Source organism: Phalangium opilio, unplaced genomic scaffold (genome assembly GCF_054372755.1).
Source record: "Phalangium opilio isolate 3A_F unplaced genomic scaffold, DU_Popi_V2 ptg000090l_1, whole genome shotgun sequence".
Classification (NCBI taxonomy): Eukaryota; Metazoa; Arthropoda; class Arachnida; order Opiliones; family Phalangiidae; genus Phalangium; species Phalangium opilio.
The window spans coordinates 1,128,910-1,145,863 of record NW_028324195.1 but is presented as its reverse complement, the minus strand read 5'-3'; the positions used below and the strand labels follow the sequence as shown (position 1 = coordinate 1,145,863).

At 38.1% G+C, this 16,954-nt stretch overlaps 5 non-coding genes across 5 annotated transcripts; all 5 read right to left on the bottom strand.

Annotated features, from left to right (window-relative positions):
• Positions 1-15,095: 15,095 nt before the first annotated feature.
• TRNAT-UGU (transfer RNA threonine (anticodon UGU)) lies at positions 15,096-15,167 on the bottom strand. Its single transcript has one exon. It is a non-coding gene; the product is annotated as a tRNA-Thr (tRNA).
• An 89-nt stretch (positions 15,168-15,256) lies between these two features.
• Positions 15,257-15,328, bottom strand: TRNAP-UGG (transfer RNA proline (anticodon UGG)). Its single transcript has one exon. It is a non-coding gene; the product is annotated as a tRNA-Pro (tRNA).
• An 88-nt stretch (positions 15,329-15,416) lies between these two features.
• TRNAP-UGG (transfer RNA proline (anticodon UGG)) lies at positions 15,417-15,488 on the bottom strand. Its single transcript has one exon. It is a non-coding gene; the product is annotated as a tRNA-Pro (tRNA).
• A 411-nt stretch (positions 15,489-15,899) lies between these two features.
• TRNAP-UGG (transfer RNA proline (anticodon UGG)) lies at positions 15,900-15,971 on the bottom strand. The gene has a single exon. It is a non-coding gene; the product is annotated as a tRNA-Pro (tRNA).
• Positions 15,972-16,381: 410 nt separating this feature from the next.
• On the bottom strand, positions 16,382-16,453 carry TRNAP-UGG (transfer RNA proline (anticodon UGG)). The gene has a single exon. It is a non-coding gene; the product is annotated as a tRNA-Pro (tRNA).
• Positions 16,454-16,954: the final 501 nt, after the last annotated feature.

Here is a 16,954-nt window from a genome sequence, read left to right as displayed (position 1 = left end):
CTGATTTCGAGCACACTGTATATGTGTAATATTTGCTTTAGCCTTCTTGTTCAATTGCTCAATTTCAGAACGATTCTATGGATATGGATCCACAATCTTGCATAAGGGAAACAGATTATGGAGATGCTCGGATGGCTGAGATGGGATTTGTTAAAATCTGCACTGTTCCTTTCATGTATACATCTCAAATAATGATATCTGCAAAAAATCTGACATTCATCTCTGCTCCAATGGGAGCCTTCGACGATATAAAATCTATTTCGAATGGCGTAAGGAAAAGTTCTTTCATTACTTTTACTTCTTTTCCGATATAGTTAAGGCAAATTGGGTCAGCTATATTCAAACAAAAGTCCCAATATACTCGAGGATCTTCAAAAAGTAATATTTGGAAATGTAAAAGGTACAAAATTGCAAGATAGCCAAATCTTGGGCTGTAATACTAATTTCATATTTCTCATGTGAGTTCACATAGCGTTGAGCCCCGTCAAATATGATTAAAAACCCTGACTCGCTTAACAAATATATACTTTTGCAAATAAAATAATATTTCTGAAACCAAATAATGAATATTCTCAAGCTTTTATATTTTAAAGCCAACCGACATTACAAGTTTCATTTTAGGAAAATACCCACCATCGAGCGGCATGGTAATAGAATTATCTTTTAATCTTTCTTGTGATTGATTGTGATCCGCCAAGCTCCGGTGTATCCCCAGTTGCCACTCCAGAGAGTCCCAGACCCCGCTGCATTTCATAGAACCTACGACCGTAGTAATAGCCAGGCGCTGTGATTGGCCCAATTGTATAACCTGCCAGAAAAGGGTGAATAACACGAAAAGGGGTAATAACACTATTATTCCGGAAAAAGAAAGACATTCGCTTTGATTACCACCAGAGGGCTGACAAGTCAATAAAACGTTTTCCAAAAAAACAATTAAACACCCCGCCGACTTCTTCAGAGACCCTTTAAATTTTACCGTTGACAAGAGCAAGAGTGACGTGATCGATATTAGAGGACGACAAATTATATTTGCATATCACCGTTATCCCCTTTTGTTGTTAAGCGTGTATTTTTACTTCATGCCTTTTTTCAGATATGGATCGGGTTGGTTTGCGTCATTAGCGTTCTGGTGGCGATTGACATACTGTACATGATGGTGTTGGGAACTCGAAAATCAATCATATCCGTTGTCTCACAAAAATGCATACAATACTTGGGAGCCATTTTGGGGAAAGGTAATGGAAGATCCGCTTTTGTTAATCACTTCAAACTTTTGAATGATTCGTTCATCACGAAATCGAGTCAAATACTCCGTTATCTTTCGCGTGGCTCATGTTAATGTCTCGATAGCACAATAAGGTTCAACCAATTTTAAGGCTAATTTTCATTGAGCTGTCAAGAGAGAGTCCTCTATGCCATTTTCTTTTGTCTCTCCGATATCAATATCCTTCCACATGTTCGCCGTTTAATCATTTTCATCCAATAGGGAAATATTATTCCAGACCAGAATGTCACAGATGAACCATCTGTTAAAAATTGCTGTCCAAGGAGAAAGTTATTTATGAGATAAAAATTTATATTAAGCGGCTGGTTTTAAATAGCACTAAAGAGGTGAAAATCTGTGTGCCGCGCCTTTTTTTAAGTAACATTGTTACCTCTCCAAGTGACGATGACGTCACGGTTAGGTATTATACCGTGTGTGTTGCTGTCACCGCGTTCGCAATTGGCAATTGGGTGCATAAGTGTTGTTGGTGAAAAAACTAAGATATCTTAGTTAATGTTAATATTTAATGTTTTATTGTTTAATAATAATGTCTTCAAAAGTGAAAATTTGAATATCTATTACTTTACGCAATTAATTTATAAACTTATCTCTTATTTTTTTGCGTCTTTGTCTGCAGAGCCAGTTTTTATTAATGTTTAAATAAAAATAACGTCTCTTAAAACTATTCAACTAGAAAATTAGAAAGCCGATTAGGTTTCACACATGAAGTACGTTGCATGTGCCTGGGCGAGCTATACGATATTTTGTAATCTTCATGGAAAGACTTCCCCCTTACGCGGAGGTAAATAATTCGGTATCACGGCTCCTTCCGCCTTAAGAACCGATTTACCCGGTACATCAATTCGGGAACTACTATAAAGACTAAGCAGGGTGTCTAAAATGTTAATTGGATAAAACTATTCTCAATACCAAAGATTATTTCGGAGTAAGGCACGAAGATCTTATCAATCTGGGTGTCTTTGGTTTGGATCTTATAAGACGCTGTGAGTCTGTTTTTTACGAGACATTGCGACTCGGCATGGGCCGCTCGGGCTCAACTAAGGCTTAGTTTTGTTTTCAAGTCTAATATTATTAGCAGAGCTATTTTTCTGTTGAAATAAAAAATCTTATAGTATTAAGTTGAAGACCTATTAAAAGACTCGAAAATTTTCTAAACTTGAGCTTTAAAACGTTGAATATTTTATAACGACTAACAAAGTAACCTAACGACACCGCAAATTTGCCTACCGATCTTCGCGGTTAGGTTTACGGTGAGGTCGATTCGTGGTTCGATGCAAGAAATTAGTACTGCAGCCGTCACAGACTGGTTTAGTATTAAAAGGTTGTCTACGGTTAGAGGCTTATGATTGGTTAAAAGATTATTTGTTCGTGTACTTCGTTTTCACTTTGGGAATGTCATAAAATACATGGAAAGTTGAACTTACGTACTTTATGTGTGAAGTATAACCCGTTTTTGTTAGAATTAATGACGATTAAAATAATTGATATCAATTATATTTATTTATTCAGTGAATTATTTGAGAAAAAATCTTAATTGCGTCTCGACTCGGAGAGGTTTATTTTGGTTTCCCAACTTTATTTAAACAATGTGTAATGATTTTGATACATACTATCACGCGGATATATGCAAATTAAAATAAAACGCGCGATTTACAACTGAAAAATTTATTCTGTCTTAAGGGCGTACATCACGTCATGATGCTAACCTAAGACACTTAAAATTTAACGAAATATGGTATTTGAAAACACTTTCATAGAACCCAACTGTTACAACTAAACTTAACATCTTAAAATTAATTCGAATAATCTTACAATGTATTTAAACTTAGAAGAAATTTCTCAGCAAGCTTTGACGTCTATTTGCTCTTTTAACTCAGAAGTGCCCATTTCGAGTGAAAATATTTTGGAAAAAAAAATATCCTGTTCGAAGAAAACCATTAGCTGCTGACCCATTTCTGTGACCCCCCCCCTTTGGCCTATCGTGACTGTTCCCCAACTGTTCTCTTCGTGATGAAAGAGAGTTTTGTTTGAAATAAGAATCGAAGGGGAAAGCATGCGCACTTTTTCTGAAAATAAACCTTAACTTTTCAAACCAAAATTGGGACTTAAATTTTTTCCTATTCGTTCGGTAAAATACCGGAGAAGTATTAGCTAATGTTACAAAATTAATTGTTGCCGAAACCCGGGACTCTTAGACATCGAATAAGGGTCATAACTTGGAAGTTTTTGTCCGATTTTATCGAATAAGAAGAAGAGAAGTTGAATATGGCGAACTACCAAGACTCGGCCGAGGTGGTAGCCGCAAAGAAGAAGTGGGTTCCAGTTCGTGCTCAACTGACGAAGTTATACAAGAAGACTGACGAAGAATTGGAAGCAGATCCGAGGGATATCGCTAAATTGGAAGCGTTCCTCACAATGTTAACACAGAAGAGATCAGCGCTTGAGAATTTTGATAATTATATCATGGACGAGCTGACTTCAAATCCAGCATCCAGAGAAGAATACGACGAGAAGGAAGCAGATGTTATCACGGACTATGCGGACGAAGTTACGTTATATAAGACTAAGTTGAATTTCGAGATAACGGTTTTTAATGAAGAAGACCGCGAGGATAAGGTTCCAAAATCGTCGAGTTCAACAACCAGCACGGCGACGAACATTCCAAGTGAAATTATATCAACGCCTACAAACAATTCTATAGTTACTGTGAACTATACCTCCGAGTAAGGAAATCATCCGGCGAGCGCCGAACCACGTGGGAATCATGAAGAGACATCCACGATCGAACAACTACAAGGTTTAACAAATGCGCAGCATGCTCAATATTCGCCTAAATTAGAAATACCAAAATATGACGGGGATATGTATAAATGGACCAGTCTTTAGTCTCAGTTCGAAATAGTCGTTCACAATAGTAACTGGAGTAACGTAAAAAATTTACTTACTTTATTTTGACACAGTGTGTAGAAGATGTTTCGTTCTTTATTTATAAATATAACTTCTCAGAACACCCTCTGGCGGTAACTTCTAGCTGATATTAGTTTTCCTAATTTTTAAATTTGGAAAATTTTAATTAAGCTTTGCTACATTTCAAAATGTTAAATAAACATTTGAATAAAGGAGTTTATGTTTTTCAATAGATGCAAGTGCCACGGTGAGAGAAAATCAGAGACTCGTTTTAGTCTTTGGGCGTTTCGCGTTCATTAGATAACATGTTTGGACTAACAAACCAACTATTATATTAAAAGGCTCGTTTACACAAGCGCGAGAATATGAAGCTTAAAAATGAGATATGAAGCTGACCCGTGTTTCTGTTTCTCGCGTGACCGTTCACAAGCCCGCGAGAATATCACTTGAACGATCTTTTGCCTAGAGATGAAGCTGATTTTCCGAATAAGCTCGCGATCTACCAAGGTAGATTTTCTCGCACGAGTTCAGCTTAATCAGAATGTCATGTGACTTTGCCTATCCCATGACAAGCATTTGTTTAGTCGGTGGTTAATTTTACTTCGTCTGCTAGTCATTCACGCTTGATTTTGAGAGTGAGATTTGATAAAAAAGAACACGAAAAAATTTTAAAAGCGAACAATAGAAAAAAAGGACACAGAAAGAAAGGAACATTTAATAAATATAATTCGCGATTTTTCGGAGATTTGGGACAAGTCCACCATTAATTATCGAGACAGGGACTTGCAAAACTTAACAAGTTGGGAGAACCAAAATATTACCTCTCCGAGCCGAGACGAATTTACTTTCTAATCTACACACGTCCACTAGCCAGTGAGAAAAACCGGAAATACGTAGTTCAAATTGGCGGGATATTGCGAAGGTCATTTGTAAAGGTTTAATCGTTTAACATTTCCCTGTGTATCCTCATAATTCCAATGAGGACCTAATATCTATCACTTATGTGTGTATTTAACTTTCGGCTCACTCTGAACCGTTAACACCTCTTGTAAGAGGACACGAAACAAGGTCAATTCTGGTTTAAATCTAGACCCAATCGCTTCAACACTTATAGAGAGCCGAAGTATTAAAATCCATATTATGTATGAAGTTAAAAGTTGTATATATATAAATGTAGTAAAGCTGAATTTAAAAGTAAACACCAAATTTGAAATGTTAATATAAAAGATGTTCTTGGAATATTGAGATGAAACAGAGCTTTATAGCTACACATCTACTTAAAGAATCGTAATGCCGAAAAATATGTAAACTATTTCCATTTAATATTCTGCAAAAAAAAATTTTATCGTTTTGTAAAAGATCTTTTCATCCTACTCGCTTTATATTAACTTTGATATTCGTGTAGTGTTTCGATTCAGATTTAATCTTCATTTCTCGTTCTATATAAACTCTCACTTGTGTCATTACATAGAAAGAAGTTAATCTTAAATAATTAAATAAATATAACTGATATTAATTATTTTAATCGTCAGTATTTTACGTTAATTATAGTTAAGTCGGTTTAAGAAAGTTAATTCCTAAAATAATTTTAAACATAGCTATATTTAACGTTATACTTCTAGGGAACACTTATATCAGAACTTTTGTAAATTTAGGGTATATAAGGCGATTGATTCACACTAAACGATAAGAAAATGCGCAATTGCGTGAACCTTTGGTGGAAGCCCTGCCATTGGGAGGCTAGACGTTTCTCATAACCCTAGCCGCTCGCCGCGTACATCTTAAGCCTAACGATGATGGAGTAGAAGCCAATGTTACAGATTGGTGTCTATGTGGTAAAGACGAAAGGCCAGTAGATGGTGGTGTTAGAAGCCAATGTTGCAGATTGGTGTCTATGTGGTATAGACGAATGACGAGTAGATGGTGGTGTTAGAAACAAATAAGGATAGCTTGGTGTGTATGTGGTTTACACAAAAGACTAGTACATGGTGTTGTTGTTAGAAGCTAATAAATACCGATTGGTATTGAGTAAAAGAATAGGCGGTTAGCCAGCAGATGAAGGTGTAACGAATAGTTTATGACTGGCGTCAAATAAGATGGATAAAGCAATGAAGTAAAATTTTCCGAATTTCTGTGTACTGCGAACGCGGTCCGGAAATTGCGAACACGTTTGCTCCGACTTGCCAACTGCGAACGCGGTGACAGACAGACACACACATACACGTCCAGTGTAAAACCTCTCCATGACGTCATCGTCACTCGGAGAGGTGAAAAGGGAAGCCATTGCCTGGAAAATGAAAATGACAGGTAATTAATGTTATATTAAATGATAACGTCGTTACTAGTCCCGCCGCCATTTTGTATGTTTACCTTCTCGGCTTCTCGCAACAGTACCCAAAAGTGCGCTAACTTGAAGCGCCTATGTGAACGATAGGCCTCCTGTAGTGAGAAAGCTTACGCCGAACCCAATTTTTAGCGCGAGATACGACTTCATACATCGGAACCTACTTTCCGCTTCAGCTAGAGAACCTCGCGCTTGACTGCTTGAACTAAAAATCAAAATGTTTTTCCCTAGTTTTCACAGTAGAAGCGAAAGTCTTAAATTAATACTATTATCTAAATTATATGTATAAGCACTAACACATGAAATAGACGAGCGCACTAACACATGATATCAAAAAACCATCCTTATACATTAAAGTCAGTATGAAGTCTTATCTAAAGGAGCTACCGCACATGGTGTTGTTATTAGAAGCCGATAAGTACAGATTTGTGTCTAAAAGGCAGAGACTCTATTTAGTGAATGAATGAAAATGCGTTAAGCTAGCCCATGTCTAGATACTGATTGGCGCTTAAGAAAAGGTTTTAAATGCAATTTATCGAACGCGATCCGGAAATTGCGAGCAACTTTCCTCCCATTTGCGAACTACGAACACGGATTCGGAAAGACAGTCAGGCAGACAGAAACACAAAACATCCAATGCAATACCTCTCCGTGATATTCGTTACTCTGTGAGGTTAAAAGCCGATCTTATCAATTTAACAAGTTGGGAAACCAAACTGAACTTCTCCTAGCCGAGACTCAATTAATAGGTTTGTCTTAAATAATAAAATAAATCCTATGAAAAACATTAACATGTACAAGAATGGGCCAAGCCTCGCCTCGTGCCCTTTCCGCCGTAAAACGTTCTGAGATACCATGTAGAGCCAAGTCTGCCTTTTTGATCTTATTCAATCGCCAATTGAACAATTATGTTATAAATTATGTCCTTTTCTTAATTAATAACCAATATTCTTTGACTCTATCATTATTATACATCTTTGTTCGTATCAAAAATATCGTGACTTGGCAATCGCAGATAAGTAATATTAAAAGGGAGTCGAGGGGATATTCACTAAATCGTCGCCGATTTTAAAATAATCGAAGGGATGTTCACTAAATCGCTTATGGCCGAGTGGATATGTACAAGTTTATGAGTCATGCATAACCCTATGTACAAGTTTATAAGGCGAGTTATGCATAACCATATTTACAAGTTTATAAGGCGAGTTATGCCTAACCCTACGTACACGTTTATAAGGTAATTACATGGCGCGATATTGTGGTTCGCAAGTTAAAAATTTAAAATAATTAGCGCAGATATAAGGAAAATAATCACTTTCTTCTTTTAAAACATGGTTTCTTAAAGCGCCGGAAAACAGCTTCCTAAATTATTGAAACTTAAAAAGGGAAAAATAAGAGACATATAAAAACGACAATGGAAGCCTTGCACAAAGGTTTTATATTGTTATATTTTTATACTGACAATTTTCTTGCCAAAATTTGAAATAGTCAGTGTGGTTATGTTTAAAAAAACAGTCTCGTTTGCATTTTGATGATAGAATATAGTGGCTGGTATCATTTTATTCAGAAAAATGAGCCGAATAAGAATTTCGATGGTACTAGTTCGTGGGAGGCGACGGTTGGACGCTAGCCCACCTAATGGTGTTTAATTTTTATTATTTTTTTATATATTTATAATTAAATAAATTTTTATTTTTTTAAATATTAAATGGGTTAAATGGGGTCTGAATTATCTTAATAAACGCGCTAAACTTGATATGTCTTATAGTTCGCCACCAGGGGGCAACATAGCTAATCCCACTCATCTTCAGTGAACTTCGTTAATACTTCGAAGAGATATGTTATGTGAGGTATCAAACGTAAGCTAACTTTGCAGAAATGACGCCACACTTGATTTATAACGATTCAACATCATATTTTATGACCATAATAGTGTACAGGGAACCTGAGAGTTACCAACCCCTCGCTTTTATTCCGTTTTTGAACTCATTACCCTATAAAAATATAATTTATACTTTTAAACCGGGAGGGGCGTTAAAACTCTAAAAACGAAAAATATAAATATAAGGGATAAAAAACAACCAGTTCAAGGTTCAAAGTTAACTGCCCTATACTAAATTTTTATGATTTTGCGCCGAGCCTTAGAAATTACTCAAACTGAAATTTCGGTACGCAGTATTGTAAATGTACTTTTATTATCGTTATTTCTTGCGAAGTCAGGCATTTGGATTCAATTCGTTAGATGAAATGGTGGTTTTGAAGTTTTAAGATTAAGTAGTTTTATCAACAAAAAAAATATGGCAAGCACGTTAAAGATGGATAATACCTGCATTTTCTGCAAATAAAGAACCAGGGAAAAGTTAGTTAAAGATCCCGAAGAGCAATCTTTACGTAAGATCTCCGAGTTGATGACCGAGTATTCTGCTCTCAAAGATTATGAGTCCGAGATATTCGTAACGTTCATGAAAGGTGACGTGTCGGTAGAAAATCTTAGAAGTAGTAAATGCACCTGGCATTTATCTTGCTATAATGGGTTTACGCTGAAATCTCGTCTAGCCCGTGTTCAAAAAAACTATGAAAAGTTAGCAAATGAAAACAGCTCTCTGGAAAATAAATTCTAAACTCTTAGTGAAACAGCGAGTGGTTCAAGTTTTACTCGAAGCAAAACTTCAATATATGTAAAATCTAATTGTTTCTTCTGTGACGGAGCTGAAACCAAAAAATACCCCTTGAATATGATATCGTATGACCAAAGTGGCGAGTTTTTGAAAAAAGACGTAGACTTGAGTGTTAATGATACGTGGCGGGTTCGCCTAAGCGAATGTATTAAAGATACTGACGCCCATGCTATTGACATTATGTATCATCTTAATTGCTGGGCAAAAAATGTGAAGAACGTTCTTCATAAAACGGGAAGAGGAAAAGCCCGCCAGAAGTGATAAACCAGCCGTTGTGGCTTCTGAAATAGAGTTTTAGTATCTAGTCGAAAACTGTCTCAAAGGGGAAAGCATAGCTACGGTTGCTGATCTAAATATTTGCAACTCAAACGGTCTCGATCCGAATAAAGATAAGTTGATGTCACGAAGAGAATTGAAAGAATTTTTAAGGGATAGAGTTGTGGGAGTAGAGTTTTCGCAACCGAAACAAAAGCGATCGTCTGAAAGGGTATCTCTGAAAAGCACGAAAGATTCAGCCTTGCAAATGATGGAAGATGAAAGCAACGAAGACCAATTTAGAGCCCTTTTCAAGGCCGCAAACGTGACAAAAAAGCTAATTACGTCATCAAAAAATGGGATTTTAAAGGGTCTCTTAAAGTAGATGACACAATATTACCGGAAGAACTAGTATTGTTTTTCAAGTGGTGCATGGTAGGAAAGGCCACGCTTTCGTCTAACACTAGGCGTTGCAGCGAGATTGATCAGAGAGCTATTAGAATAGCCCAATCTCTTTCAATCGAGACTTTAACTCAATGGCAAGCTTCCGACCTCGATTCAAAAAAATTAAGAACGAGAGAAATGCCCTTGCAAATGGGAGTGGCTTTAACAATCCACAAAGAGACCCGCAGTGCCCAGTTGGTTAACTTTCTAAGTGAGGTGGGAATGAGCGTCAGCTATTCTAGGCTGCAAGACGTACAAACTCTCATAGCCAAAAATGTTCTGACAAAAATGAACGAACATGGCGGTGTTTACATCCCACCTGATTTCGTAAAAGGAAGAAGCATAACGTTTGCTTTTGACAACTTGGATTTCCAGGAAGACACTCCAGATGGTCAGCGCACCATGCATGGAACTGTAATGGTGCTCTATCAAGGTGGACGACGTTCAAGAACAATTTTCATTTACGGAGGAGGCTAAAAATTCTCAGATACCAAGTTCTATTTATGAGATACTCCCTTGCGCAGTGTTAAAATTAGTTAGACCAAAAAATTTCATTTTTCCTGGGTATATCCGTGAATGGGATGTTTCAACCGAAATTAAATTAGCTTTCTACAATGATATAACATGGATGATGATCCGACTTGGAAATTTTAGAGAGACTAATATTGATGAAGATTTGGCAAAGGGTGGTTTGACGTTGTCAGCGCACAACTCATTCATTTACAATACTAAAGAAAGAACTCTTATTGCAGTTCTACCAATTATTGGTTCTTCTCCAACTGAACGACCTGTACGGTTTACGGTTATGGATGTTTTTGAGAAAATTAACCGAATCATATCACCACGTCCCGGGTCAAAAACAATCGTTTCCATGGATTTAGGACTCTACCGCCCTATGAAGCAACTTGAAATGGCGCTATCGGAGAAGAACTGGGTTTTAATACCAGGAGAATTACACATAGAAATGGCTGAACTGCGAGCAATTGGCAAATTTGCTGAACTTACAGGTATTCCAGAGATGTGAGTTTTACAGCTCTCAAACGGTTAGTCGTATTTTGGAAGGCAAGCCTCTCCGAAGATCTGTAGAAGCGCATTTGACCACGGTTCAAGCATTATTTGCTTTATTTTGCGAACGTTTGTTTTTTGAAAAATACCCAGAAGAAAAAGCAGAACTTCATAACCTTGGGACAGGACTTTTTAACGCGTTGGTCCGAAGAGACGCGCTAGAAATTTCTACCTTGAACAGTAAATTCACTTCCCGATTAGACATTTTTGGATTATCGGAGAGAATGGAACGTTTTTCCTCGGAACTAGCTGCGAAAAGCCCCACATTCTCGATGATTAAACAATATATAAATATGGGTTTAGCCTTCTTGCATTTATTCGATCTGTTCGAAATGCTGATTGGAATCTTCGACTCGCAGCATTCGATGACTTCACCAAGTATTTCTTTGCCTTGGATTTAAGGAATTACGCTGCTATGTCAGCTTGCATATAGCGGAAATGAATGCCGTAAAAGATCAGGATCCTGACACTTGGGATATTTTAAAAAACGGGGCCTGGTCACCAAACTAAAGCAATATTGCTTTTTCCAGCCTTGGTGGAGATGAAGGTCTGGAGCAAGAAAACCGGAAAATGACAGTTCTTGGCGGGCTTGTTGGAATACCACTTCGACCAGAAACACTAACAAAGTTTTTTCTCACTTCACCTCAGCTCGTTAAACTGTTAGAAGAAACCAAATTAATGTCTGGAACAAACCTTGGCGTAAATTCATCTCCAAAAACTTCGAAACATCACGAGGATGCGTTTTCAGTGTCACCTCGGAAAAAAATAACGATTGAAACTTTCACGAATCCGATCAAGTACGAAGGAGATGATCTAGTGAATCTGGTTTCCAAGTCCCTCGTACCACCACAGGTACAAAAAGATGTTTGCGCTTTGTCAGTTGTTGGATCTGAACAATACGATAAGTTTGTCAAGGAAAGAATTGTAGATGGTAAAGTGAATCTGTGGGATCCTTTAAATAACGTTAATCTTCAGCTTTGCAGAGCAATGGCAAAGAAAGTCAAAGTAAAAACTAAAGTTGGCATAGTAGAGCTGAAAGGGGATCGTAACCTTTTCACGCGCCTTATTCTGTTATGCCGATCAAGACCAGATATGAATTTGCAGGACGTCATTGGTAAATTCGAACTTACAGTCGTTCCTAGAGCTCTCTTTAGCGCAGATGGATCTCTAAACCACGGCGGTGACAAAGCAAAATTAGTGCATCATCTCGTTGCGCTAACGAAGCCCATTGAAAATACAGTCGGAGCTACGAATTCTCAGAGTCCTAGGCGAGAGACAGAGACCAGTTTCGATGTTGCCATAGTGGACGGCATGGCAGAAGTACATTGTATGAACATAAAAACCTAGAGGACATGCTCTGAGCTGTCTGATCATTTTGTGATCATATATTTTCCAAATATGGACATTTTGATGAAATTCACGTGGTGTTTGATACTTTTATCGAAAATTCTCTTAAGAACGCTACACGTCAAAACAGACAAAAAGGATCCTTGGTAGTTAGATACAAGATCGAGAACACCACGCAGATACGTTCTGTACCATTAAAGAAATTGCTTTCCCATATCAAAACGAAAGATGAATTGACCGTTTATCTAGCGAAATCCCTCATTAATGAGGGTAAAGGAAGAGGAAAAAACATAGTTGGGGCATTCAGAAATGAAGCTATCGCTACTCATATTGAAAATACCGGCTTGAATAGTTCACACGAAGAGGCTGACACGAAGATAATTCTCCACGCTGTGACTTGCGCTCAAAAAGGAGCAAATAAACTTTCCATTTATTCACCGGACACTGATGTACTGGTTTTAGCAATTAGACGATACCCGCGGCTTCCCATCTCTTCAACATTTATCAGAACTGGAACGAAGATATTGCGCATTGACATTAAAGCAATTTATGAAGCTCTTGGGCCTTTGAAAGCTTCCGCGTTGCCTGATTTACATGCCATCTCTGGCTCAGATGTTACTGGTTGGTTTGCGTGTAAAGCAAAAACCACCTTTTGGAATAAGTTCATGGTCGCTGAAAGTGATACCTTGGAAGCTTTGGCATCTCTTGGACATGGACAAAATATCTCGGAAGAAGTAGTTCTTGGAGTAGAAAAGTTCATATGCTCTGTTTACTCCAGGTCAAACCAAAAAAAACCCACTCTCGCAGAACTTCGATGGTAGTTTTTCTCTAAGAAGAGTGCCCAAGGTGAAACGCTTCCGCCAACTCTTGGAGCTCTAATGCCAGCTATTCGTCGAGCCCACTTTCAATGCATGGAATGGGAAAGAGATCAGCTGCAAAACCCGAATTTGCCTCCCGCCACGGAATATGGGTGGTATGTAGAAGACGGATCTTATGAGCCGGTTCTTTGCCATTTGCCATGTGCACCTGAAGAAGTCCTGGAGTTCGTCAAATGCAATTGCGAGCGTGGACATTGTAAGCCTCCTTGCAAATGTGCCTCCCAAATACCGCGTATGCGTTGCACGGAAATGTGTTTATGTGGAGCGGATGATGTAAAATGTGAAAATGCATTTGTCGAAAATGAGAATGTTAGTGTTTCAAGTGGCACTGAAGACAGTGATTGGGATATATAAAAATAATATTTCATATCATTGCATATATATCAAGTATTATAAAAAATTGAACCATTAAAATATATATTCTCAAATTAAAATTTTTTTCTTATTCTCTCCCAAACGTTATAATTTTATTTAAACCTTTTGTATTCTGATGTGTAAATGTCATTCTAAAAACGGTGAGTTTTCGTTTGATACCTCACACGACTTTTTTTTTCAATATATTAACAAAGTTCAATGAGGGTGGGCACGGTTTGCTTTGCTGTCCCCCTGGCGGCAAAGTATGATGCATATCAACTGCAAACTTTATCTTAACTTACTTCAAACTCCCTTTAGCCTATTTAATACTTAAAATAATAAAAAATTCTTATTTTAATACTTAAAAAATAAATAAATATAACAAACCCACGCCAACTGAAGCGCTGCTTAGGAAATTCCTCAACTGAAAAATGAAAAACTTAAACTCTTGAAAATGTATTTAGGCTTACCTATAACCTTTCACGAGTAAAGTGAATGTCTTTGTCTGAAGAAGCAGATTAGCAGATCGTGATCGGACGAACTTCATATCCAGTTCATTTTAGTTCACATGTAGATCAAAATTTAATATTTTGAAGTCGCAACGCCTATTTAGCCATAGCCAACTGTATCACGCGCTCAACGACGCAACCTGCTCCTCTTGCAACCCTATACTCTCTTTGGTCGCTATTCATCATTCGAAACCTACGTCATAAATGACGTAGCCACAAGTATAGACGAAACAGCATGAATATATATTTAGCATGAGCGAGAGGGGGTCTGTGCTGTGCATCGCCATGTTTGTGCCGTAAGTGTTGTGATTGTTGACGTAAAATGTCTACGGCCAAATAGCCTGGGTACTGTTTAGCTCGTGTTCGTGCGGGTATTTAGTTTAATTTAATGAAGTTCTAGCGTTAATTACAATCAAAAATAGTTTACTGCATTGATGAAAAGTGTTGAAACCATTGCGTTCGTAAGTCGTAAAAGAAACTTTCGTTTTATTCAGTTCCAATTGCAAAGGTAATCGAAAAGCTAATGTTTAACAACGAAGGCCCTTTCTTCAAAGAGAAGATCAGCCTGGGCAAGAATTATTTGAATTGTCTATTTTTTATTTAAAATAAATAAATAATCCTTGGCCTGGGTAAATGTTATTGAAAGGCTTGATCTTATACACAGTGGAAGATATATGAATAGAGTATGTTCGGAACATTTTATAACAGGTAATATTAGGGTTTGGATCGTTTGACTTTATTGGTAGAATTTCATACAGCCAAACTTACTGTCCAGTAGATGCAAATTTAGGAAGTGAACATTACATCAAACATATTATGTGAAACACCCAATAAGGCGCTCTGTCATAGTGCCTTCCTGGCTTATGATCCTGCGATAGAAAACACCTTAAATAGAATTCATTCCGCATTTTTGATATTTATATACAGGAAATAATTGCATACAAATATATATTATCACGTAAATAAAACTATGATGTAATAAGATATTGAATAATTTAAATAGTCATTAAATTACTTCTGCAAAAACTTGGGTCCGTCCGGGATTTGAACCCGGTACCACTCGCACACAAAGCGAGTATCATACCCCTAGACCAACGGACCATGAATGATACTGAAACTTGCTAAACTCGTAGGCCTACCTTGATGTTAGTTGCATTTAAATAGTCACTAAATTACTTCTGCAAAAACTCGGATCCGTCCGGGATTTGAACCCGGGACCACTCGCACCCAAAGCGAGTATCATACCCCTAGACCAACGGACCATGTCTGTAACAAAATATGCTCAACTCATAGGCCTACCTTGTTGTTAGTTGCTTTTAAATAGTAACTAATTTACTTCTGAAAAAACTCGGGTCCGTCCGGGATTTGAACCCTGGACCACTCGCACCCAAAGCGAGTATCATACCCCTAGACCAACGGACCATGAATGACACTGAAAATTGATAAACTTGTAGGCCTACCTTGTTGTTAGTTGCATTTAAATAGTCACTAAATTACTTCTGCAAAAACTCGGGTCCGTCCGTGATTAGAACCCGGTACCACTTGCACCCAAAGCGAGTATCATACCCCTAGACCAACGGACCATGAAAGATACTGAAACATGCTAAACTCGTTGGCCTACCTTGTTGTTAGTTGCATTTAAATAGTCACTAAATTACTTCGGCAAAAACTCGGGTCCGTCCGTGATTTGAACCCGGGACCACTCGCACCCAAAGCGAGTATCATACCCCTAGACCAACGGACCATGAAAGATACTGAAACATGCTAAACTCGTAGGCCTACCTTGTTGTTAGTTGCATTTAAATAGTCACTAAATTACTTCTGCAAAAACTCGGGTCCGTCCGGGATTTGAACCCGGGACCACTCGCACCCAAAGCGAGTATCATACCCCTAGACCAACGGACCATGTCTGTAACAAAATATGCTCAACTCATAGGCCTACCTTGTTGTTAGTTGCATTTAAATAGTAACTAAATTACTTCTGCAAAAACTCGGGTCCGTCCGGGATTTGAACCCTTGACCACTCGCACCCAAAGCGAGTGTCATACCCCTAGACCAACGTACCATGAATGACACTGAAACTTGATAAACTTGTAGGCCTACCTTGTTGTTAGTTGCATTTAAATAGTCACTAAATTACTTCTGCAAAAACTCGGGTCCGTCCGTGATTTGAACCCGGGACCACTCGCACCCAAAGCGAGTATCATACCCCTAGACCAACGGACCATGAAAGATACTGAAACATGCTAAACTCGTAGGCCTACCTTGTTGTTAGTTGCATTTAAATAGTCACTAAATTACTTCTGCAAAAACTCGGGTCCGTCCGGGATTTGAACCCGGGACCACTCGCACCCAAAGCGAGTATCATACCCCTAGACCAACGGACCATGTCTGTAACAAAATATGCTCAACTCATAGGCCTACCTTGTTGTTAGTTGCATTTAAATAGTAACTAAATTACTTCTGCAAAAACTCGGGTCCGTCCGGGATTTGAACCCTTGACCACTCGCACCCAAAGCGAGTGTCATACCCCTAGACCAACGTACCATGAATGACACTGAAACTTGATAAACTTGTAGGCCTACCTTGTTGTTAGTTGCATTTAAATAGTCACTAAATTACTTCTGCAAAAACTCGGGTCCGTCCGTGATTTGAACCCGGGACCACTCGCACCCAAAGCGAGTATCATACCCCTAGACCAACGGACCATGAAAGATACTGAAACATGCTAAACTCGTAGGCCTACCTTGTTGTTAGTTGCATTTAAATGGTCACTAAATTACTTCTGCAAAAACTCGGGTCCGTCCGGGATTTGTACCCGGGACCACTCGCACCCAAAGCGAGTGTCATACCCCTAGACCAACGTACCATGAATGACACTGAAACTT